Source organism: Hyla sarda, chromosome 4, assembly GCF_029499605.1.
Source record: "Hyla sarda isolate aHylSar1 chromosome 4, aHylSar1.hap1, whole genome shotgun sequence".
NCBI classification, from domain to species: domain Eukaryota; kingdom Metazoa; phylum Chordata; class Amphibia; order Anura; family Hylidae; genus Hyla; species Hyla sarda.
Genome location: NC_079192.1, coordinates 297,658,140 through 297,684,058, shown reverse-complemented (window position 1 = coordinate 297,684,058; position 25,919 = coordinate 297,658,140). Strand labels below are relative to the sequence as shown.

Here is a 25,919-nt window from a genome sequence, read left to right as displayed (position 1 = left end):
TTACCTAAGCAAATTTCAGTTTTCACTTTGCAGTGGTCAGGTATTTATGATGTGCGAAAGTCACACGTAGGCAAAAAAAAAAGTTGCAAACCCCTTACAAAAACTTGCAAGTCTAATCTAGGTCTGACCTGGAGTATAAAACTCCCATACATGAGCAAATTTAGAAAGTCACAAAAAAGTCTCACAATAGTCTCAGCTGCGACTTTTTCATTTTGCTTATGTGCTCCGAATTTATCAACCCCTGTCATAGTATGATAAATATATAGCAAATAAGCAAAACTAAAGCAAAAATAAATAAATAAATAAATAAATAATTACTTCAGAACTTGCTTACCAAAGCAAACAATGATAAATGTTATGCTTACATGGTTGTTAGTCCAATGTGTATGCCACCCTTGGCACTGTCCTGTGTAGTTTCTTCTACTGGCTGTGTAGGAGAAGCACTCAAGATGCAAAAACAGACATCAGTAGACTCTGCTTCCTCCTGGGGACTTTGCCAGGCCTGTTCTGATACAACACTGCATTGCTTTTTTCAGGATATATATATATACCTTGTAAATATTGTGATTAAAGTAAAATTTTCATTATGCAGTCCATAACTTGAGGAGGACACTAAACATGTAGTTCAACTACTCTTCCCCCCTGCCCAGCTGACATGAGAGTGAAGATATAATGCAAATTCATGACGGAGGAGAAGAGAGCAGGACTCAGGGAATGGGAAACAGCCTGCAGAAAGCCCAGGAGCAGGCCTCCATTGCTCAGAACTAAACATTAGCATACCAGCAACAAGAAAGATTTCACAAGAATCCTTGAACTTATCAGAAACAGGCAAAAAGCGTTTTAAAGGGGATCATCCACACTTTATACCTGTATATTGAGATTAGTGCAGGTCATCGTGCTGTCAGTTTCACTTTAAAAGGGTACTCCACCGGAAAGCATGTTATCCCCTATACAAAGGATAGAGGATAAGATGTCTGATCACGGGGGTCCTGCCGCTGATTGCATCTGGTGTTCGTGATGTCACGCCATGCCTCCTCCATTCATGTCTATGGGAGGGGGCATGATGGCTAGTACATAGCCATCACGCTTCTCCCATAGACATGAATGGAGGGGGCGCGGAGGCTGTAGTTGCCAGTCATCCGGCACGGATCGGCATTCGCTCCATGCACCAGATGACTGGGGTGCCGCAGCAGAGACCGCGGGGGTCCCCAGCGGAAGGACCCGCGCAACAAGACATCTTATCCCCTATTCTTTGGATGGGGATAAGATGTTTTCCAGCAGAGTACCCCTTTAATATATGAAACACAATGTTTTTCTCATATATATTTTTCTTGAGTGCATTGTTTTATCAATTGTACATGTATGTATTCATGATGTCATCTTGACCTTCTGGGTTAACACTATGCCCACAGTTATTTAAAAAGCAGTATGTTGAATTACTGTATGGACCTGATGAAGAATGGGGTTGCCCTTTCAAAGGCGTTGTCTGTTAAACTTGCCAATAAATTATATATTTCTAATTTTTATCTACTTGTCCGGAATTTGTCTGCAAGCATCCAATATGCAGGTCTGCATCTTCTCCACATATGCCTGTTGCAAGATAAGAAACAGCAATTGTACAGTTACTGTGTGTCCACGCATAGCACTGATGTACTGTATGGCAAAGTTATCCCAGTGGTGAACAGCAAGGGTTTTTATTTACCTATTTGTTTTAAAACTTTTCTACATACAAAAAAAGGTCTATTGTTTTCTTCTTGTCCCAAGTGTAAGATATGTTGGTTATGTTAACTGGAACCCTAAAGCCTTTATAAGGTCAATAGGTCAAAAGTTTTTCTGTTTTTGTTTTTACACCTAAAAATGACTTTAAATGACTCAAAAAAAATCTACTAAAGTGACCCATTAAAATTTATACTGCTCTCCAACTTTGATCCCCATGTGCTTTATTTTGTTGTCAATGCGACATGATAGGCCATTCAGCAGCACATGGTATAGCAACCAATCACTGGCCACAATGTTGACATCTCTATGGGGCTCCCCCCATTAAATTAAAAATACAACAAGCCGTATAACCAGCACGTATTAACCATAAAACCAGTGACTATATTTATGGAGAGTCATAAACCCAACTTTTTATATTGTTACATGTTAGGACAAAATCCAATTTAGTTTTAGTGGAAACTTTACAACTGGCCCTGTTGTCAACTTTGATTGGGTGCTATTGGAAACCACATAGTTTGTTTTTTCTCCATTGTAATAAATGTGGCATTGAAGTGAAATCACTCTTTAAGTCTACATACATTAAGGACAACTTATTGTTTTATGCTGCAATTTCTTGGCTTAGAGAAATGTAAATATAGGGCAGATAAATAGTTCATCTTAAAGGAACCCTGTCATCAGTTTTATCCCAAACAAACTATAAGCAGTATTATACAGGGACAGGCCCCAAATTTTACAACTGCATATGATTCACTCTCAAATGCTGTGGCCTTTAAGAGAATCGCAGTTGATAAACTCTCCGGAAAAGGGACTGGGTCATCTGGAAAGTCCCAGTCAGATTCTTCCCATCCCCTTGGGCTTGACTGATAGATCTATCCCTATTTGTGTGTATGCCCTGAGCTGAGCATGCTTCATACTTAATGGGTGCCGGCTACTATAAGCAACTAGGATCCATGGCTAATAACGGACGCTGACTGGATCAATTTTGGGCATTAACCCTTTAGATGCCGCAATCAAAGTTGACCATAACATCTAAATGTGGGCAAAATCATTATGGGCTAGCTCAGGGAGCTGATCGGGACCACCGCAACAAAATTGACAGGACAGACAGAGGGTGTAAGCAGCCTCAGCAGCCTGTAGTAATGAAGCCCCAATAACACTGATCAATGCTGTGCTATGGCACAACATTTTTCAGTGTATATAAGCGAAAGACTGCATGTAGGAACTAAAAAACTGTGAATAAAATAAAAAAATAAAATAAAGATAATACATGTGAATAAGCCCCTTCCCTAATTAAAGTTTAAATTACTCCTTTTTACCTTTTTCAAACTAAATAATGTAAACAAAATAAATGTAGTATCACCACATGCGGAAATGTCCAAATTAATGCGCACCATGTAAATTGTACCGCACAGCCAATGGCATAAATGTGGAAAAAAAAAAGTCCAGGACTGCTGATTTTGGTAACTTCATATACCAGAAAAAAATCAATAACAAGCGATCAAAAAAATGAGCCCTCAGTACTATTTTTCGTACAAAAACATATTATTTGTTTTAAAGTAGTAATATGAAACACAACCTATATAAATTGGATAACGTTGTAATCATATGGACCTAAAAAATAAAGATAATGGGGGAGATTTATCAAAACCTGTCCCGAGGAAATATTGCTGAGTTGCCCATAGCAACCAATCAGATCGCTTCTTTCATTTTTATCAAGGCCTCTGCAAAATGAAAGAAGCGATCTGATTGGTTTCTATGGGCAACTGGGCAACTTTTCCTCTGGACAGGTTTTGATAAATCTCCCCCAATGTGTCATTTTTACTTAAGAGTGCTTAGAAGCAGAAGCCCCCAATGTAGCAAAAAAAAATTTTTTTTTGCAATTTCACTTCAGAAATATTTTACTTTTGTTTCACTGTAGATTTAATGGCAAAAATAGTGGTGTCATTACCAACTACAATTGGTGGCACAAAATCAAGCCCTTTAATGGGTCTGTATGTGTAAAACTGAAAGCAAAAACAAGGACAAGACAAGGAAATGCAAAAAAAATCCTTCCTTAAAGGGGTACTCCAGTAGAAAACATTTTTTTTTTTTAATCAACTGGTGCCACAAAGTTAAACAGATTTGTAAATTACTTCTATTTAAAAATCTTAATCTTTTCAGTACTTATCAACTGCTGTATACTCCACAGGAAGTTGTATTTCTTGTTCTTTCTTTCTGGAGTTCTTTTCAGTCTGACCACAGTGCTCTCTGCTGACACCTCTGTCCATATCAGGAACTGTCCAGAGCAGGATATGTTTGCTGTGGTGATTTGCTCCTGCTCTGGAAAGTTCCTGACATGGACAGAGGTGTCAGCGGAGAGCACTGTGGTCAGACAGAAAAGAATTCCAGAAAGAAATGCAACTTCCTCTGTAGCGTACAGCAGCTGATAAGTACTGGAAGGATTAAGATTTTTAAATAGAAGTAATTTACAAATCTGTATAACTTTCTGGCACCAGTTTGTATACATCAAGCTTCCGGGGTAAGGTGAAGCCATCAAGGATTCCCCAGGTGACTGTCCTATTCCCAGATAGGTAAAACAAAAGCTATATTACTTCAGAGTAAATCATAGAGAGTAGTAGTATGGTAGATTATGTCTGTTTCCTGTTGCCCTTAAAGGGGTTCTCCGGTGCTTAGACATCTTATCCCCTATCCATCGGCCCTGTGGTCGCCGGTAATCAGACCCAGAGCGAACACGTGTCTAAAAAAAAATTACGTTTTCTATGTTTTATTTCTGCTTAAAAAAGCTCCAGAGCACATTTCCCCCCATCTCATACAAAGACTTCGGACCGAAGCCCAAACACAGGACGTGCAGCCTGGAGTGCTGAGGAGGGGGGTGTCCAACCAACAGCATATGGCAGTTAAGTGTGAGAGGAGCTATGATTGGATGAGGCTGGACACACCCCTCTCAGCACTGCAGGCTGCACTTTCTGTGTTTGGACTTCGGTCCAAAGTCTGTGTATAAGATGGGGCAAAATGTGCTCTTGAGCTTTTTTTAAGCACAAACAAAACATAGAAAACTTTTTTTTTTTTTAAACAAAGTATATTAGAAATATTTTTTATTTACCAAAAGGAGTGCAATCGCAAAACATAATTTTAATGAGAGTTATCCTTTAAGGACATTAGGCATTAATGTACATCTTGATGCCACAAAAAATAATAATGCCCCCTTGGTATCCCACACAGTAATGTGGGTAGGTAAGTAGGTTTCAGGGAAGGGGTTGGAAGGTCTCCCCAATAGGTAGATCACTCCAGGAAGTAGAAAAGACTCCTAGTATGTTGTTTACCTCCATAAAAATTTGGCCCTTTGGTAGTGTGCAAGGGCCTGAGACACAGGTCTCATATGGTGTACTGATGCTTAGTGCAGGCAAAAGATGATTTTGGTCATCATGTGGAACCCCACCCCATCTTTACAGATAATAATAATGCATATGAAAAAAACATTAGCTTTACCCCAAGCTTCGTGGAGAGGTCAGGCTAGATAAAGTATAATGAAAAGGAGACCACCAGACCTGGTAAAGGCAGCAGGGGTGGGGGATATCCCTATTTAAAGGGGTACTCTGGTGCAAAACATCTTACCCCCTATCAAAAGGACAATCTCTGGGCTGGCAGCAGCGGCGTCTGGAACACGGGAGCATGGAGCTCCCGTGTTCGTGACTTCATGCCACACCCCCTCCATTCATGTCTATGGGAGGGGGCGTGACAGCTAGTACGTAGCCGTCATGCCTCCTCCCATTGAACTTAATGGAGGGGGCGCGACAGCTGTGGTCCCCAGCCGGCAATTATGGGAGTTCACAGCGGCGGGATCCCTGCGATGTAACATCTTATCTCCTATCAAATGGAACTCCGTTCTGTGACGAATGATTGGGGACTACAGCCGCCACGCCCCCTCCATTCAGGTCTATGGGAGGAGGCATGACGGCTACGTACTAGCTGTCATGCCCCCTCCCATAGACAAGAATGGATGTTTTGCACCCAAGTCAAGTAATTTGGGGGCTGTAGGAATTTACAAATATTTATTTTACAGTAAACCACCTTTCTACAGATTGTTAGTTGTGTTTTAACCCTATTTTAACCCTATATAATGGCTTAGCACCTAAAAGTCATCATTAAATAATTTAGTCAGTGTTTATGTATATCCTACTTCATAAATGATACATTAAAGCTTCCTGATGTTCTCTTAAATCATTAAAGCATAGGAAAGTACCCTGCAGCAAACAGGGAACAAGGATACGAGAAGAGAGCAGCAGATATAGCAAAGATTAGCGGTGTGAAGTACTGTCACTGTGAAGAAATACAGTAAAGGGTTCATTTTGTTGAATATGTTCTAGTCATTGTTAAATTAATCTTAAAATAACACTATGTGGCTGTTATATGCCTAAGGCCAGTCATATACATTACACAGACGTTTTGACTGATAGAAGTATGTTTGAATTATTTGTTGCTACAATTCATGCATACTAGCTGGCTGCTCTTGTGGTTCTGACCTGTTGTCTGCACTGGTATATGATTATAATAATTATATATATATATATATATATATATATATATATATATACATATATATATATATATATATAACTCAACGTGTATGTGTGTGTATGTATGTATATATGTATGTATGTATATCTGTACGTATGTATGTATGTTCCACAAAAACTTTCAAACGACTAGAGATATTAACATGATACTTGGCACACATGTTACTAATATGTCAACAACAAACATAGGATAGGTGATTTAACCATTACTCACCCCCATTTGCCAGGAGCGGGGCTTATGTTTAAAGTCCCATACAAGTCGATGGGAAATATTACTGCGTAACTTCCAAACGGCTGGAGATATTTCGATAATACTTGGTCACATGTTACTTATATGTCCACTTAAAATATAGGATAGTTAATTTAATCCTTAACTACCCCCATTTGTGAGGGTCAGGGTTTTTGTTTAAAGTCCCATGCAAATCAATGGGAAATGTATGTTCCCATATGATTTCCGTACGGCTGGAGCTATTCCAATACCTGGTACACATCTTACAGGTCGAGAGGACGGGATGGGAGGTCGGGATGGGAGGTCGAGATAGGAGGTCGGGATAGTTGGATGGGATATGAGGACGAGATATGAGGTCGGAATAGGAGGTCGGGTAGGAGGTCGGAATAGGAGGTCGGGTCGGAGGTCAAGATAGGAGGTCGAGATATGAGGACGGGAAAGGAGGTCGGGATAGGAGGTCAGGATAGGAGGATGTGATAGGAGGATAGGATAGGAGGTCAGGATAGGAGGTCGAGATATGAGGACGGGAAAGGAGGTCGGGATAGGAGGTCGGGATAGGAGGTCGGGATAGGAGGACGGGATAGGAGGTCGGGATAGGAGGTCGAGATAGGAGGACTGGATTGGAGAACGGGATAGGAGGACGGGATATGAGGATGGGATAGGAGGTCTGGATAGGAGGTTGGGATAGGAGGTCGAGATTGGAGGACAGGATAGGAGGTCAAGATAGGAGGTCGAGATATGAGGACGGGAAAGGAGGTCGGGATAGGAGGACGGGATAGGAGGTCTGGATAGGAGGTCGAGATAGGAGGATGGGATAGGAGGTCAAGATAGGAGGTCGAGATATGAGGACGGGAAAGGAGGTCGGGATAGGAGGACAGGATAGGAGGTTGAGATAGGAGGTCGAGATAGGAGGTCGAGATAGGAGGTCGGGATAGGAGGTCGGGATAGGAGGACAAGATAGGAGGACGGGATAGGAGGTCTGGATAGGAAGTTGGGATAGGAGGTCGAGATAGGAGGACGGGAAAGGAGGTCGGGATAGGAGGACAGGATAGGAGGTTGAGATAGGAGGTCGAGATAGGAGGTCGAGATAGGAGGTCGGGATAGGAGGTCGGGATAGGAGGACAAGATAGGAGGACTGGATAGGAGGTCTGGATAGGAAGTTGGGATAGGAGGTCGAGATAGGAGGACGGGATAGGAGGTCGGGATAGGAGGTCAGGATAGGAGGTCGGGATAGGAGCTCGAGATTGGAGGACGGGATAGGAGGTCGGGATAGGAGGTCGAGATAGGAGGATGGGATAGGAGGTCAAGGACGGCATAGCAGGACGGGATAGGAGGACGGGATAGGAGGTCGGGATAGGAGGTCAGGATAGGAGGACGGGATAGGAGGTCGGGATGTGGGGTTGGGATATGACAACAATATATGAGGACTGCATATGAAGTCAAAAGCTTCCTCCTTTGTTTATTTTCCTCCCCAAAAAGGATTTGGAAGGAAAAACAGGGCAACGCCGGGTACTCAGCTAGTATATATATATATAAAACTCAACGTGTGTGTGTGTGTATGTATGTATATATATGTATGTATGTTCCACAAAAAACTTTCAAACGGCTAAAGATATTAACATGAAAATTGGCACACGTTACTTATATGTCAACAACAAACATAGGATAGGTAATTTAACCCTTACTCACCCCCATTTGCCAGGGGCGGGGTTTATGTTTAAAGTCCTATACAAGTCTATGGGAAATATATGTTACTGCATAACTTCCAAACGGCTGGAGATATTTCGATAATACTTGGTCACATGTTACTTATATGTCCACTTAAAATATAGGATAGTTAATTTAACCCTTAACTACCCCCATTTGTGAGGGTCAGGGTTTTTTTTTTTTTTTAAGTCCCATGCAAATCAATGGGAAATGTATGTTCCCATATAATTTCCGTTAGGCTGGAGCTATTTCATTACCTGGTACACATATTACGAGTCAGGATATGAGGACAGGATGGGAGGTCGGGATAGGAGGATGGGATATGAGGACGAGATATGAGGTCTGGATAGGAGGTCGGGATAGGATGTCGGGATAGGAGGTCGGGATAGGAGGACGGGATATGAGGATGGGATAGTAGGTCTGGATAGGAGGTTGGGATAGGAGGTCGAGATTGGAGGACAGGATAGGAGGTCAAGATAGGAGGTCGAGATATGAGGACGGGAAAGGAGGTCGGGATAGGAGGACGGGATAGGAGGTCTGGATAGGAGGTCGAGATAGGAGGATGGGATAGGAGGTCGAGATATGAGGACGGGAAAGGAGGTCGGGATAGGAGGACGGGATAGGAGGTCGAGATAGGAGGTCGGGATAGGATGTCAGGATAGGAGGTCGGGATAGGAGGACAAGATAGGAGGACGGGATAGGAGGTCTGGATAGGAAGTTGGGATAGGAGGTCGGGATAGGAGGACGGGATAGGAGGTCAAGATAGGAGGTCGAGATATGAGGACGGGAAAGGAGGTCGGGATAGGAGGACAGGATAGGAGGTCTGGATAGGAGGTCAGGATAGGAGGTCGAGATAGGAGGATGGGATAGGAGGTCGAGATATGAGGACGGGAAAGGAGGTCGGGATAGGAGGTCGGGATAGGAGGACGGGATAGGAGGTTGAGATAGGAGGACGAGATAGGAGGTCGGGATAGGAGGTCAGGATAGGAGGTCAGGATAGGAGGTCGGGATAGGAGCTCGAGATTGGAGGACGGGATAGGAGGTCGAGATAGGAGGATGGGATAGGAGGTCAAGGACGGGATAGCAGGACGGGATAGGAGGACGGGATAGGAGGTCGGGATAGGAGGTCAGGATAGGAGGACGGGATAGGAGGTCGGGATGTGGGGTTGGGATATGACAACAATATATGAGGACTGCATATGAAGTCAAAAGCTTCCTCCTTTGTTTATTTTCCTCCCCAAAAAGGATTAGGAAGGAAAAACCGGGCAACGCCGGGTACTAGTTGTATGTATTTATACATACACACACACGTGTGCACATACAATCAATTTTGTGTTTGGTATTTTCAAAATAGAATGAGAATTATTTCAAAAGATGGTACAGCCCTGACTAATGCAGAAGTCCTTGTCTTTACGTCGTTTGTGAGCCACATACGGTGATTATGAGAAGCCATATTAAATGGAAGAGAGATGTTAAAATGTGATAAAACATGAGTTCTTGAAACTACTACATATAAAGATAAACATTTTAACTTAAAGAAGTAGTGCAGTGAAAAGTAACTTATCCTCTATCCAAAGGATAGGAGATAAGTTATAGATCGCGGGGGTCCGACTGCTGGGCCCTCCCGCGATCTCCTACCGTACGTGGCCGTTCCGACCCCAGCAGGAAGCTGCGGCCGACACATCCTCTCCATGTATCTCTATGGGATACATGGAGGGGGCGTGTTAGCCGCTGCTCCGTGTGGGGTCGTCCGTCCGTCCCAGCTGTCGGACCCCCCGTGATCTATAACTTATCCCCTATCCCTTCTATAGGGGATAAGTTATCTTTCACTACACTACTCCGTAAGTGTGGGGGTTACGAGATGTCTGAAACATTATAATTGTGGTATTGTAAAGGAGAACCACTGGTTCAGGACTACTGATCTAATAGATAGTAAAATGTTAAGTAAGGTAACTGTTCCCCCTGGCTTTATTGATAATCCCCAGTCATATGTCAGTTCACTTGTAAGGATACAGCCCGAAAGTCTCTTCCTCCTGGAGGAGAGCTACTTTGCATTTTCTTCCCAGTGGAGCTTTGCATGGTCTGTAAGTCTCCGCACACCGGTTTCTCCAGATTAAGAAACCTAACCTCTTCAGTCTCATAAGTAAGAAGTTACACATCTTTTCACATTTTACATTTCTTTCTGGTGTTTGATTTTGGCTTGTAAAAAGCTGTGCATGGATGAAACTTTTCCCTTTTTTTAGGATAGATTTAGTATACTTTGAATATTATTGGAACTCTGCTACATTGTATCCTCTCTAACTGTAGTATACTTGAGCATAGTGGAGGACGGCCCCTAGTTAAAGGGGTACTCCGGCGCTTATACATCTTATTCCCTATCGAAGGATAGGGGATAAGATGCCTCATCGTGGGGGTCCCGCCGCTGGGGACCCCCGTGATCTTCCACGCCACACCCCGTGTGTTCGCTCCGGGTCTTATTATTGGCGATCACTGGGACGGAGCATAGTGACATCCCGGCTCCGCCCCCGTGTGACATCACGCTCCGCCCCCTCAATGCAAGCCTATGGGAAGGGGCATGACAGCTGTCACGCCCCTTGAATAGACTTGCATTGAGAGGGCGGAGCGTGACATCACACGGGGCCGGAGCCGTGACGTCACTATGCTCCGTCCTCGTGGTCGAGATGGACTCAGTCTGAGGGCCTCCAGCGGTTCCGGAAGCCGCTAAAGGTGGGTGCTGCATGGTAGATCCCGGGGTCCCCAGCGGCGGGACCCCCGCAATCTGACATCTTATCCCCTATCCTTAGGATAGGGGATAAGATGTCTAGGGGCGGAGTACCCCTTTAAGCCTGAAGAATCATAAATGGTTAATGAAATCTGCTTTTTTGAATGGTCTGTCTTTCGCATATCAAATGAATAGTTTTTAGGCTTCAATGCAAAATCTGTAACAAGCCTTGAGCCTACAATGTCAGTTATAAGTGGTCCTCTCAGCCACCAGGCCCAGGTGTAAAAGATACCTCTACTACCCTATGGCTGTACCGCTATTGGCCATATTATTGCAGGAAGAAAATATATGTGGATCACAAATATATTAATTTTGGCATAGGAAAGGATTGGATTTGTAAACTCATTTGTCAACGTCTCCAAGACACTCAATCCAGCATGAATCTCCGCTGAAGTAAACAAGAACCAATTTGGACCAAGGGTATCACAAAAAAGACATATATTGGGGGGCAGTTTATTTAGACCTGGCATTTTTAAGACCAATGTTAAACAGAAGTCCAATAAAGTAGAATTCACCAAATTTATTAAAAGGTGCATGTTTGGCTGTGTACGAACAGTTAAGTAATACAGATTTTTACTATATTTCTTGGCCAGTTTTGGTCATAACTTATAGTAAATCTGGTAGGCTGAGGAAGGCCTGGTCCCTGCTAAACCCTTCTTTATTTTTTTTTAAATGTGGTTAGAGTTGGAAGAAAAAATAAATAAAATAAGTTGCAATGTGTTCTGCAAAAACAAGTATGTGACAACATTTTGACAAAATATTTTGCCGCCAATACAGTGTTGGACAGCCCTTAGTAAATTCCCCTTAAAATGTATAAATGGATGAGATTAGCCGTCTGTGGTTAATGTAGGAGTTGTGATAAATTCCTTTCTAATGAAAACATTTCTGTTAGCTGTACAGTGTTTGTTATACATGTATTTGATCCCTTATATTCCAGCTGTTCTTGATACAGTAGCTGAAAGTCCACAGGGACCTAGCTAAGCTGCACATGGAAAAGCGTAGGGTATGTTTGTTTTAACCTCTTACTCCTGGGACAGATTGAAACTTCAGTATACTGCTAATAAGATTTTCATTTACACCGATCAGCCGCAACATTAACCCCTTCATGACCCAGCCCATTTTCACCTTCATGACCTGGGCATTTTTTGAAAATCTGACCACTGTCACTTTAAACATTAATAACTCTGGAATGCTTTTACTTATCATTCTGATTCCGAGATTGTTTTTTCGTGACATATTCTACTTTATGTTATCGGTAAAATTTCACTGATATTTGTATCCTTTCTTGGTAAAAAATCTAAAAATTTCATGAAAATTTTGAAAATTTTGCATTTTTCTAACTTTGAAAGTCTCTGCTTGAAAGGAAAATGGATATTCCAAATAAATTACATATTGATTCACATATACAATATGTCTACTTTGTGTTTGCATAAAAAAATTGACAAGTTTTTACTTTTGGAAGACACCAGAGGGCTTCAAAGTTCCGCAGCAATTTTCCAATTTTTCTCAAGATTTTCAAAATCGTAATTTTTCAGGGCCCAGTTCAGGTTGGAAGTGGATTTTAAGGATCTTCATATTAGAAATACCCCATAAATGACCCCATTATAAAAACTGCACCCCCCAAAGTATTCAAAATGACATTCAGTAAGTGTTTTAACCCTTTAGGTGTTTCACAGGAATAGCAGCAAAGTGAAGGAGAAAATTCTAAATCTTCATTTTTTACACTCGCATTTTCTTGTAGACCCAATTTTTGAATTTTTACAAGGGGTAAAAGGAGAGAAATCACCCTAAAATTGGTAACCCAATTTCTCTTGAGTAAGGAAATACCTCATATGCGTATGTAAAGTGTTCGGCGGGCGCAGTAGAGGGCTCAGAAGGGAAGGAGCGACAATGGGATTTTGGAGAGTGAGTTTTTCTGAAAGGGTTTTTGGGGGGCATGTCCCATTTAGGAAGCCCCTATGGTGCCAGAACAGTGGACCCCCCCCCCCACATGTGACCCCATTTTGGAAACTATACCCCTCATGGAATTTAATAAGGGGTGCAGTGAGCATTTACACCCCACTGGCGTTTGACAGATATTTGAAACAGTGGACTGTGCAAATCAAAAATTTTATTTTTCATTTTCACAGACCACTGTTCCAAAAATCTGTCAGACACCAGTGGGGTGTAAATGCTCACTGCACCCCTTATTACATTCCGTGAGGGGTGTAGTTTCCAAAATGGGGTCACATGTGGATATTTATTGTTTTGCGTTTGTCAGAACTGCTGTAACAATCAGCCACCCCTGTGCAAATCGCCTCAAATGTACATGGTGCACTCTCCCTTCTGGGCCTTGTTGTGCGCCCCCAGAGCACTTTGCGTCCACATATGGGGTATCTCCGTACTCAGGAGAAATTGTGTTACAAATTTAGAGGGTCTTTTGTCCCTTTTACCTCTTGTGAAAATGAAAAGTATAGGGCAACACCAGCATGTCAGTGTAAAAAATTTATTTTTTTACACTAACATGCTGGTGTAGACCCCAACTTCACCTTTTCATAAGGGGTTAAAGAAGAAAAAGCCCCCCAAAATTTGTAAGGCAATTTCTCCCGAGTACAGCGATACCCCATATGTGTCCCAAAACTGTTGCCCTGAAATACGACAGGGCTCCAAAGTGAGAGAGCGCCATGCGCATTTGAGGCCTGAATTAGGGATTTGCATAGGGGTGGACATTCTACGCCAGTGATTCCCAAACAGGGTGCCTCCAGCTGTTGCAAAACTCCCAGCATGCCTGGACAGTCAATGGCTGTCCGGCAATACTGGGAGTTATTATTTTGCAACAGCTGGAGGCTCCGTTTTGGAAACAGTAGCGTACCAGACGTTTTTCATTTTTTGGGGGGAGGGGGGCTGTGTAGGGGTATGTGTATATGTAGTGTTTTTTACTTTTTATTTTAGGTTAGTGTCAGTGTAGTGTAGTGTTTTTAGGGTACAGTCACATGGGCAGAGGTTCACAGCAAGTTTGCCGCTGGAAGTTTGAGCTGCAGCGCAAATTTGCGCCATCTCAAACTTCTAGCACTCACTGTAAACCTCCGCCCATGTGAGTGTACCCTGTACATTCACATTGGGGGGAGGGGGCAAACATCCAGCTGTTGCAAACTCCGAGCATGCCCTTTGGCTGTCCGTGCATGCTGGGAGTTGTAGTTTTGCAACAGCTGGAGGAACACTGGTTTGGAAACACTAAGTTAAGTAATAAACTTTCAAGTGTTTTGCAACCAAACTTAGTGTTTCCAAACCAGTGTGCCTCCAGCTGTTGCAAAACTACAACTCCCAGCATGCATGGTCTGTCAGTGCATGCTGGGAGTTATAGTTTTGCAACAATTGCAACAGCTGGAGGCACTGAGGTAGGAAACGGACAATGTTTCCCAACTAGTGTGCCTCCAGTTGTTGCAAAACTACAACTCCCAGCATGCCCAGACTGCCAAGGCATGCTGGAAGTTGTAGTTCGGCAATATCTGAAGGATCAGATGTTGCCGAACTACAACTTCCAGCATGCTTGGGCAGTCTGGGTATGCTGGGAGTTGTAGTTTTGCAACATCTGGAGGTCCACAGTTTGGAGACCACTGTATAATGGTCTCCAATCTGTGCTCTTCCAGATGTTAGAGAACTACAACTCCCAGCATGCCTGGACAGACTGAGCATGCTGAGATTTGTAGTTTTGCAACATCTGGAAGAGCACAGATTGGAGACCATTATACAGTGGTCTCCAAACTGTGGACCTCCAGATGTTGCAAAACTACAACTCCCAGCATGCCCAGAAAGCCAAAGGCTGTCTGGGCATGCTGGGAGTTGCAGTTTTGAAACTCTCAGAGGCAGCAGTGAGATCGCTTTACGGCGATTTCACTGCTGCCGGAAACTCACCTCCGGGACGCAGCGCAGCCGGGACCGCACGGTGGATGCCGGGACCGCACGGAGGACGCCGGGACCACTCGGGACACCGCTCCGACGGGTAAGTGACGCCGGGGGACGGGTCAGGGACACTTAGCAGAGCGGTGTGTGTCCCGATCCCCGTGATCGGAACTCACACACCGCGCTGCTAAGTATTCTGATAGCGAAACGCTGCTATCAACTAGTCAGATTTGACCAGCTGATAGCAGCGATCGCTGGGGGGGGGGGGGTGGGGGACGAAACCCCCCGTGGTCGCACGGTAAGATGGCTGGCTATCAGTGATAGCCACCATCTTTCCGGGCGCTGCGGGATGCTGCGAGTAGCGGCAGTAATGTCCATGACGTACCTGTATGTCATGGGTCGGGAACACCTTGCCACCCATGACGTACAGGTATGTCATAGGTCGGGAAGGGGTTAAAACCTCATTGTTATATGTTTTTGTTGGGATAAATTAAACATAAATTAAATAAAGGTAGGTCTAGTTACTGGTACCATTTTTGTATTGATCGGACTTTTTGATCGCTTTTTATTCATTTTTTCATGATATAAAAAGTGACCAAAAATACACTATTTTGGACTTTCAAATTTTTTCGCGCATACCCCATTGATCGTGCGCTTTAATTAATAATATATTTTTATAGTTCGGACATTTACGCACGCGGTGATACCACATATGTTTATTTTTATTTTACTTACACAGTTTTTTTTATGGGAAACGGGGGGGGGGGGATTCAAACTTTTATTAGGGAAGGGGTTAAATGACCTTTATTAACTTTTTATATTTTTCACTTTTTTTTTGCAGTGTCATAGCTCCCATAGGGGGCTATAACACTGCACACACTGATCTTTTACACTGATCCCTGCAAAGCCATAGCTTTGCATGGATCAGCGTTATAGGGGGTTGATTGCTCAAGCCTGTAGCTCAGGCTTGGAGCAATCAAACACCGATCATACGCGACGGAGCAAAGTAAGGGGACCTCCGCTCGCTTCCTAGCTGATCGGGACATCACGATTTTATCACGATAGTCCCGATCAGCCCGACTGAGCTGCCGGCAAGCTTTTACTTTCATTTTAGACACGGCGATCAACTTTGATCGCAGTGTCTAAAGGGTTAATAGCGCGAGGCACAACGATCGGTGCTGCGCGCTATTAGCCCAGGGTCCCGGCTATCATAAGCTGCCGGGACCGACCCGGTATGATGCAAGGTCACGTCGTGACCCTGTTTTAAATACCAGGACCGGGCGCAGGGCGTACAGGTACGCCCTGCGTCCTTAAGAGGTTAATTTTAATCCAGTTCTCAGTACACTGAGGAATTTCAGTGGTGGGCATTTCCTTTTTAGTTTGCTGCTGAAATTGTTCTGCGCAAAGAAAGAACATGTTTATTCTTTGCACGGAAGTCCGCGAGCACTGCATAGCCGTCAATGGTGACAGCGCAGTGCCACACGGTCCTACCGCCAAAGTATTTCGGCAGCGGTTGACAGATAGAATCTCCACTTGCAGAATTCTGCGAGCTGAGATTCCGCAGTGTGAACTTACCTTAAAACACTCTAAGGGGAACCTGTCATCATGTTTATGCTGCCTAAACCACCAGTAATCTGGGCAATCCCTGATGGCTTCTGCTGGACCTGCCAGCCTTGATTGTTAGATCTCTTCTTATACCCAAACAGGTAAAGATCTATCAATCAAGTCCGCCAGGGACCGCACTGATGAATCCTACAAGCAGCATGAAAGTGATGACAGGTTCTCTTTTAAGATTGTGCACAAAAGCTGTAGTCATGACGTACTGGATAAAGAGTGGCAACAACATTTACATACATAGGCAAATAATTGTGAAATTACTTCAAAATGTAAACACAGCCCTACATGTAGCTTTTTAGGGACATTTATCAATGTTTGCTTATGTATTCCTTTTTTTAGTACTTTTTTCTTTACTTTTTTTTTGCCTATGTGTGACTTATTTATCAACTGGTTTCAGCCTGTTGATAATTTTCTTTCACGTAAGCAATTTCTTCTTTTTTACTTTGGTAGTAGCTTTTTCTGCTCCATGTTTGAGCTGGAGTAAATTTAGTCAATTTTTAACCCTGTTGCGACTTTTTTTTGCACAGTTGCGACTGTCGCAGTTAATAAATACCTGACTATCCATAGTCCATTTTAAAATTATTACTTCGTAGTTAAGTTTTTGAAAACTTGCTTTTCTCGCTTTCCAGTCAAAATGTCGCACGAAAAATCGCGTAGTCGCAGGTGCGACATTTTTGCGACATTTTTAGTAAAGAAAATCTAACTAAATCGCTTGATAAATGCCTGTCTTTATGCTTTTCTAAGGCTTCTTTCACACTGCCATTAGTACACAGCAGTGTGACGCCCATCGGGAGAGCCGGGCAGAAAAGCGGAAGAAAAATTATTGCTTGTGCCATCTTTTTCTCCCACTATTCATAACGGTGCCTGGTGGCCCCTATAATAGTAAATGAAATCATGAAACAGCAGTTAAGAGTAAAAAAAAAAAAAAAGGGACATTGACAGTCGTTCTCGACGGGGAGCAACAACAGTGTGAAAGGGGCCTCAGACTGTCCAATAATTCAAAATTTCTGAGCATTTACTGCTTTAACCGTATATATGTATGTAACACCCACAGTCTCATGACTGAATTCTCTACATGTACATGATTCCTACAGATACATCTATCTATTCCTGCAGCTGAGATCAAAGATCAAAGATTGTGCTTTTGAAGCTTAGTGTTATGTAAACCTGTAAAATCCAGTTAAAGGGGCTTCTCCTATTACTGACTGTAGTGACATCACACATCATAAAAGTCTGATCGATGGAATTTCAGCTGCGGGGAAAACTGTCAATCTTGACAAAAACCATAAAGTATAAGTATTACTAATGCTATTTCATCTATTATACATCCTTATAGGGTGTATTTGCCAACCTGCTAGTGTGAACCAGTCCTAAAGGGGTTCTCTGACATCAGGAGAAAAGCTATGGGTTTCTTTTTTACAGAAATAGGGCTCCTCCTGTCCTCCGGTTTTGCCCGATTTTAAAGTCCAGCCCTTTAGTCATAAATAATGTATACAATGGACACAGCCCATTTATACAGCACTTATCTGACAGACAGTTTGTTTCTCTTGTCTACCTGAATGGGGGATTGTTTTTAAAACTTAAAGGGGTACTCCGGTGGAAAACATATATATATATATTTTTTTTTTAAATCAACTAGTACCAGAAAGTTAAACAGATTTGTAAATTACCTCTATTTAAAAATCTTAAAACTTCCAGTACTTATCAGCTGCTGTTTAATACAGAGGAAGTTCTTTTCTTTTTGAATTTCTTTTCTGTCTGACCACAGTGCTCTCTGCTGACACCTATGTCCATGTCAGGAACTGTCCCGAGCGGGAACAATTCCCCATAGCAAACCTCTCCTGCTCTGGACAGTTCCTGACATGGACAGAGATGTCAGCAGAGAGCACTGTGTATTATAGCTGATAAGTACTGGAAGGATTAAGATTTTATAATAGAAGCAATTTACAAATCTGTTTAACTTTCTGGCACCAGCTGATTAAAAAAAAATATTTAAAGGGGTACTACGGTGGAAAACTTTTTTTTTTTTTTAATCAACTGGTGCCAGAAAGTTAAACAGATTTGTAAATTACTTCTATTAAAAAATCCTAATACTTCCAGTACTTAATAGCTGCTGAATACTACAGAGGAAATTATTTTCTTTTTAGAACACAGAGCTCTCTGATGACACCTCTGTCCATTTTAAGAACTGTCCAGAGTAGGAGAAAATCCCCATAGAAAACATATACTGCTTTGGACAGTTCCTAAAATGGACAGAGATGTCAGCAGAAAGCATTGTGCTCGTGATTCAGCAGAGAGCACTGTGATCAAAAAAGAAAAGAATTTCCTCTGTAGTATTCAGCAGCTAATAAGTACTGGAAGGATTAAGATTTTTTTTAATAGAAGTAATTTACAAATCTGTTTAACTCTTTGGCACCAGTTGATTTAAAAAATAAAAAAAATAAAGTTTTCCACCTGAGTACCCCTTTAAGTCTGCAGAGTGACAACTGTTGGTGAAAATGATGCATGCTACTAAAGGGCTTCAGTTCACTGGCAGAAAACTCTGTCAAATGTATTTATAGCAGTGTTTCCCAACCAGGGTGCCTCCAGCTGTTGCAAAACTACAACTCCCAGCATGCCCGGACAGCCTTCGGCTGTCCGGGCATACTGGGAGTTGTGGTTTTGCAACAGCTGGAGGCACCCTGGTTGGGAAACACTGATTTATAGCTCTGCTACATCTGTACAAATAAAGCCACATCTGCCTCTGTTAGCGTTCACATAACACTAAAGCAGGTGTCTTGCAGTTTTGCTTTTTTATTTTATGAATATATTCTGACAATGACTATGGTGATGACAGAATATGATCTATAGTCACGTGTATATGCTCAGTATCTGTACTTAAGACCAAAGGCAGGTTAATAATCAATGTAACAACAATAACACCGACACCATAATAACACCGACACCATAACCTGCGGGAGCCACATGACTGCTTCCCCACACTTTCCTATGAACTCTGCTCATCTGCCTTCCTAGAGCACACAGTACCGCAGAGCTAGCAGCTGCCTACATTCTCCTCCTCTGCTACTTATAGCCGGTATGGGGAGTCCTGGCAGCATGCTACCTAGATGAAGAGTGACGGAAATGAGGAGTATCGGGCTGGCCACGCTGCCTAAATTATGTAATGAGAGCAGCAATTCTCCCCAGACTGCGGGGGAACCACACACGGAAAGGCGGACACAGGGATGAGGAGCAGCAGAGAGAAGGCGGCAGAGAAACACGCATGTGCACTGAGATCTCAATGCGTCTTTATGCCGAGGATGGCTGGGAGCCAAGTGAAGTGCTGCTGGTCCTTCTGTATGCTCTCCTAGAATGAGGTGTCAGCTACACTCACTGTGTCCTCCTCCCATTATCCGTCTGTGCTATAATGTATAGCACGCTACTAAGCACCTGAAGAGAAAAAAAAAAGAAAAAAAATGAACACCTTAGATGACTCCTATGGTTCTGCTCTCATTTTCTTATCAGCAGTAATACACCAAGATGCAGACATTTTAGTTCTGTTGGAGACTTTGAAGACATCCACCCACTCAGCCACACATGAAAGGCACCCCTCTTTCCCAATATGGTTTGGTCGTTTCCAATGTGACTGCTTAGTCGGATCCCTGGGAATATGAATCCAGTTCAAATAGGGAGGGGGCAGCAGAGAGCTGGGACTTGGAGAGATTCCTAGCATCTTGTATCATCAGGAATTTCCCTTTCAAAGCACAATGCAGTCATTTAGACTCCTACAGTGAATGAGATGAAAGCAAACATAGGTCACAAAACACAAAGCAGTGCCAAGGCTCCTACCCACCACCAGATTATTGTCCTCTGGGAGCTTCTTTAATGTTATCTTATAAACAGCGGAACAATTAGGGCGATCTACGAGAAGCTAGAAATGAAGGCGCTTGTATGTTTGTTTTATTAGGATCTGGAATTGAACAAAAATCTGCAATATTTTGAAGGCAGTAAGGATTCTTTATGCCGAAGTTTTGCTCCAGCCTAGGTTTTTTTTTGTTTTGCAATTTGGCTGAAATCCACAAGCATTGTGAATCAGATTTTTTCTCTTCAAAATATTCTATTAAAGGAATCTGTCAGCTCCATTTGCTCCTAAGAGCTGCAGACACCATTGGATAGCTGTTAGGGCATAAAAGCAACCTGTACCTTTCCTGAAGCTGATGGTTGTCAACCTGATAAAACTGTCTTTTTATTTCCCTACTAAGTGTCAAGGAGGCAGAGCTAAGCTGCTCAAGTGCCACAGCCTGGCATGCCTTCTTGCTCGCCTTCACCTCCAAATCCCTAGTTGACAGACATACAGAGCACTGTATGTCAGTAAAGGAGGGGCTGGGAGGTGAGGGTGAGCGCTGAGGTCTGCCAGTCTGTTGCACTTAGCTCAGTTCCGCCTCCTTGACATTTGGCTGAGAATCGCTATTCAGAAAATACAGCTGACAGATTTCCTTTAAAAGGTAAACTGTAGTGCCTAAGGAGCCCAGGCCCGCCTACTCCCTGCTGCCCGGGGCTCCTTAAGTGATACTGTGCTCAACCTATCACCGGCCGAGGCGGGACATTGCTGCGGCCGGCGATACGCTGAGCGCAGTATGACTCACCGTCCAGCACCGGAGGACCGGGACACCGATATCGGCGCAACGGGGGAACGTAGGAAGGTGAGTTAAAGTTTGTTTGTTTTTTAGTTTTTGCAGCCCCGACACAGGGCTAAAGGAAAATTTTTCACTACAGTTTTCCTTTAAAGGGTAGCTCCCACCATCCTATTTTTTTTTTATGTCCCTGCCTATTGCCAATCTATCCCTAACCCCCTGCCTGCTTTTAATTATTCTTTTTACTATATTAAAAATAACTTTTTGTCTGCCTGGTAGTGTGCTCGCTACCAGGCAGACTTCCCCAGCAGGCACCACGTCACTGATGCCTGCTGGGGACAACACTTCCGCCCTTAGTTTATCTACACAGGGTGCCTCAGGCTGTTCACCACTACAACTCCCAGCTTGCCCTGACACCTATTGGCTGTCAGGGCATGCTGGGAGTTGTAGTAGTGAAACAGCTGGAGGCACCCTGTGTAGATAAACTATAAGTTAGTGCCATACGGCGCTACCTCGCTAGCCCATTCCCTCCGGCAAACCCCCCTACCCGCCCGCATACCCCGTTCCCTCCATCACAAACGCCCCCTGTCCGCATACCCCGTTCCCTCCATTATACGTCACAGATACTGCAGAGTCCGGCAGCGGGCGTGCAGGGGCAGCGGCGGCGGCGACATGTGCGGGAGGACTGGCCTCCCAGCCAGTGGCCGGGGAGCCGATGCGCTCACTCCCGCCTGTCTGATTTACAGGCAGGGAGCGAGAGCAGCCTAAATAAAAAAGGACTGATTGCCAGGCCAAAATCAGTCCTTTTTCAGGCGTGACGTCACGCCAGGCTGCAGCCAGCCACTAGGAGGGTGACCCCTAGTGCCCGGTTTTTAAATGTAAATTAAACCATTTTAATGGAAAAAAAAAAGTATATTAGAGATATGTTGTAGTACATAAGTACTACAACATATCAAAAAATAAAGTTGGTGACAGTGCCTATTTAAGTCTCATGTACATTACTGTACTATGCATATGTGATGTACCACTGAGAACTGCAGCCATAACCTTTTTTGGGAACAATGATGTAAATCTGGGTGAATCTTTTTTGATATGACATGCTCTACTGCATAGGCAGATATTATTTCCTAAAATTACTGCTCCTTAGGGAGAACACTGTGCCTCTCAGAGATACCATAAACTGATACACACAGTGCTAGCCAATGCATCCAGAATATGGATCCATATGCTGGTATGTTCTTGGCCTACAGTACTTACGTGGCCTACTTGTGGGGGTATATGTCAGCAAACCTGCAGAACAGTATGCGAACATATACCATGGAATACCCAAGCCGTGCCCATTCAGTTCAATTAACAAAACATTGTCAATTTCCAAGTTTAAGCATTAGTTTTGCAATACTCTAAAGCACAGACAACTGCACTTTTGAGTTTAAAAAAATTACATTAGACACTCAAAAATGAACCAAACATAGTAACTAACAGACTTAGTTCAGTCCAGTCACCTGAATGGGCATGGCTCTGGGACAACTCAGTATACCTTGGCATACTGTTGTACCAGTAGGTTGTTGCATACCCCACACAAAGGAAACTTTACAAGGGTGGACCTAGGGTTACACTACATTCTACTGTAAAGTCACAATCCTTTATTCCCCACATAGTTAAACTGGCCCTGTAGGCATCAATTTGCCTTGACTTGAGTTATCCTATTTTAATCCATACAAAAGAAGATATCTGCTATGGTCATGACATCCATTTAGTGCACAAAGGCACTAAGAGCCCACTACACATAAGGGCTCACCACGGTATATCTTTTTTCCATTGTGCACAGCTGCCACCGAACCGTTTAATGTACCTGCTCCCCATTGCTGGAGACACAGTAAGTGACCATTGCTTACTGTGTCTCTGCAGTGTCAGTCCTACAGTGCAGGTACATATTATTTACTGGAGAAAGTTGTCACACCACACACACATTATACAAAACATACTGTTTTTCCTGTCCCCCTGTATTGGATTGCTACAAGTGCCAGCATGTCCTGACTGCTGCAGACATTCAAGACCTGCTGGGATTTGTAGTTCTCCTTGCAGCTGTGTGAAACAGTCCTACTTAAAGGGGTATTCCAACTGTTAAAAACCTATCCTATATCCACAGGATAGGGAACAATTGTCTGATCTTGGGGGAAGAGAGGGGGGGTCTGACTGCTGGTACACCCTACAATCTCCAGAATGGGGCCCCTGTGCTGTATTCGGGTATCTCTGATACTCCCATGTGCAATGCATAGACCACACGTAGACACACTGCTCCATGCAGGGGGGAGAGCATGGGCCCTGTTCTGGAGCAAATATTCCCAAGGTCGAACCCCCACAATCAGACTGTTGAGACTTATTAACTCTTCAACCCTCTATAACCACCCTCCCCTTTATTTAAATAACTATATACAAATAACTCACACTGACACCTTTAACTTTTTTAATGGGTGGGAATCGGCCACAGCTTATTTATTATAAATGTATAAATAACCAAAATTATAAAACACGAACAAGGCACTCTTTGGCTTCGTGCCAACCCGCGAGGTACTGCCGCACCGTCCTGTGTGGAGGTCTACCCCGGGTTGACCCCGCTTCTTCTATCTTCCTTCCGCCAAACTGTGACTTACAAACAGATAACAAAAAGGGAGGGAGGGAGGGCAAAACTCCGGGTCCTGGGCAGATTGGAGGGGGGGAAGGGAGCGCAGGGCTTATAAACCCCTAGGGAGGAGCCCTAAAAGCCCGGGAAGAGAGGGCTATCTGAATGGCGCACTCCTTCTCCCCACCTTTGGGACCTACCACCTGCTGTAACCAGGCAGACTCTGGGGGAAGGGTGACCCAACTCTCTTTTCCTATTAACCCCTACCGGCTCTCCAGTCAGGGGGCAAGCTAGTTAAGCACAGCTTGCCCCTCCAGATTGCTGGAATACCTCTTGAAGAACAGGACGGTTTATCTTTACTCATTTTGTGCTTATTTTCCTTTATTCTTCCTTTTTTCTTAAATTGGGTTGACTTGGGATTTCATGGGCTCTGGAACCAGTTACCATTTTTCCATATGGTTCTGGACTTACCATACAATGGTTTCAACATGAAATGGTAGCCCCGGAACCAATTAATATTGATTTTTAAGGGGACACTGTATATTGCCAAGAGTGTTGATTTACAGATACAGCTGGACTATATAAAAGGTATATGGGTGCTGCACTACAGCTTGGAAGTTGTGATACAGTGATCCCTGAACTTACAATGGCCTCAACATACAACAGTTTCAACATACAATGTTTTTTCCTGGACCATTGTAACTTGAAACCAGACTCAACATACAATGCTACGGACAGTCTAGATCTGTGAGACATGTCACAACTGGAGGAACTGACCAATCAGAATGGGCATTTTACTGGTCAATCACCTGTAGGTGCATGCACTGACTGGCTGTCTGGTAGCGCCCCCTACAGTACAGGGAGGAACTACAAGTTCTGTACTACTCCTTACCTGTGCCAGGGTTAGCTGCTCCTTTGGACACCAAGTAAGGGCGGCTCCATTTGGGGCACTGTGGCCCAGATTTATCAAACTGTGTGAGAGAAAAAGTGGAGGGATTTTTCCCCAGCAACCAATCACAGCTCAGCTAACAAGCTGAGGTAAAGTGAAAGCTGAGCTGTGATTGGTCGCTGTGGGGAAATCCCTCCACTTTTTCTCTCACACAGTTTGATAAATCTAGGCCTGTGTGTACTGTATAGGACCCTGAAGAAGCTCCTGTCCTCTACTTAAACCTTTGTTTCCCAACCAGGGTTCCTCCAGCCGTTGCAAAACTACAACTCCCAGCATGCCCGGACAGCCGTTGGCTGTCCGGGCATGCTGGGAGTTGTAGTTTTGCAACAGCTGGAGGCACCCTGCTTGGGAAACACTGACATAGACAGTGATTTACAGCTCCCAGCAGATCTTTCTTTCTTTTATATGTAAGGACTTGTTTTATATATATTAGTTATCTACTTATTTATCTTTAATCCTCACTTTTTCCTATTTTGTGGATGAAATTTTGAGGCTTCAGAACCAATTACCAGGTTTCCATAGAATTATGGTCTCAACATACAATGGTTTCAACATACGATGGTCGTCCTGGAACCAATTAATATTGTAACTTGAGGGACCACTGTATTTTATGTTTATGTACGTGAGCCTACAGGATAAAAGATTGCTTGTAAGTAGAGATGAGCGAACTTATAGTAAATTCGATTCGTCACGAACTTCTCGACTCGGCAGTTGATGCCTTTTCCTGCGTAAATTAGTTCAGCCTTCAGGTGCTCCGGTGGGCTGGAAAAGGTGGATACATTCTTAGGAAAGAGTCTCCTAGGACTGTATCCACCTTTTCCAGCCCACCGGAGCACCTGAAAGCTGAACTAATTTAGGCAGGAAAAGTCATCAACTGCCGAGCCGAGAAGTTCGTGACGAATCGAATTTACTGTAAGTTCGCTCATCTCTACTTGTAAGCATAGTAATACAAAGCCTGTTGAAAAGCTTTATTCCTATTCTCTTGATCTTCAGTTCACTACGGAGTACAGTGGATTCTAGGCTTGAAGATGTCATTGATTGGATTTCCCTGGTTAGCATATGTTTGACAGTGAGCGCAGTCATAGTTCTCAATGAGGCATCACATCATGTATTGTTACACTAATCCTTTCACAGTCCTTAATGTTGGTAACAGCTAGAAAGCGCACAGTCATTCTGAGACACAAGCAACTGAAACATATGCTTGACAAGCTGCAGGTAACT

At 43.5% G+C, this 25,919-nt stretch overlaps 1 long non-coding RNA gene across 3 annotated transcripts in view; it reads right to left on the bottom strand.

Moving 5' to 3' along the window:
• LOC130369406 (uncharacterized) overlaps positions 1–24,751 on the bottom strand; it is a 72,494-nt gene extending 47,743 nt beyond the window's left edge. For all 3 annotated transcript variants that reach the window (XR_008892740.1, XR_008892741.1, XR_008892742.1), the window contains exon 1: positions 24,642–24,751. This is a non-coding gene — a long non-coding RNA (uncharacterized LOC130369406). The remainder of the gene's footprint in view (positions 1–24,641) is intronic.
• Between the last annotated feature and the right edge of the window lie 1,168 nt (positions 24,752–25,919).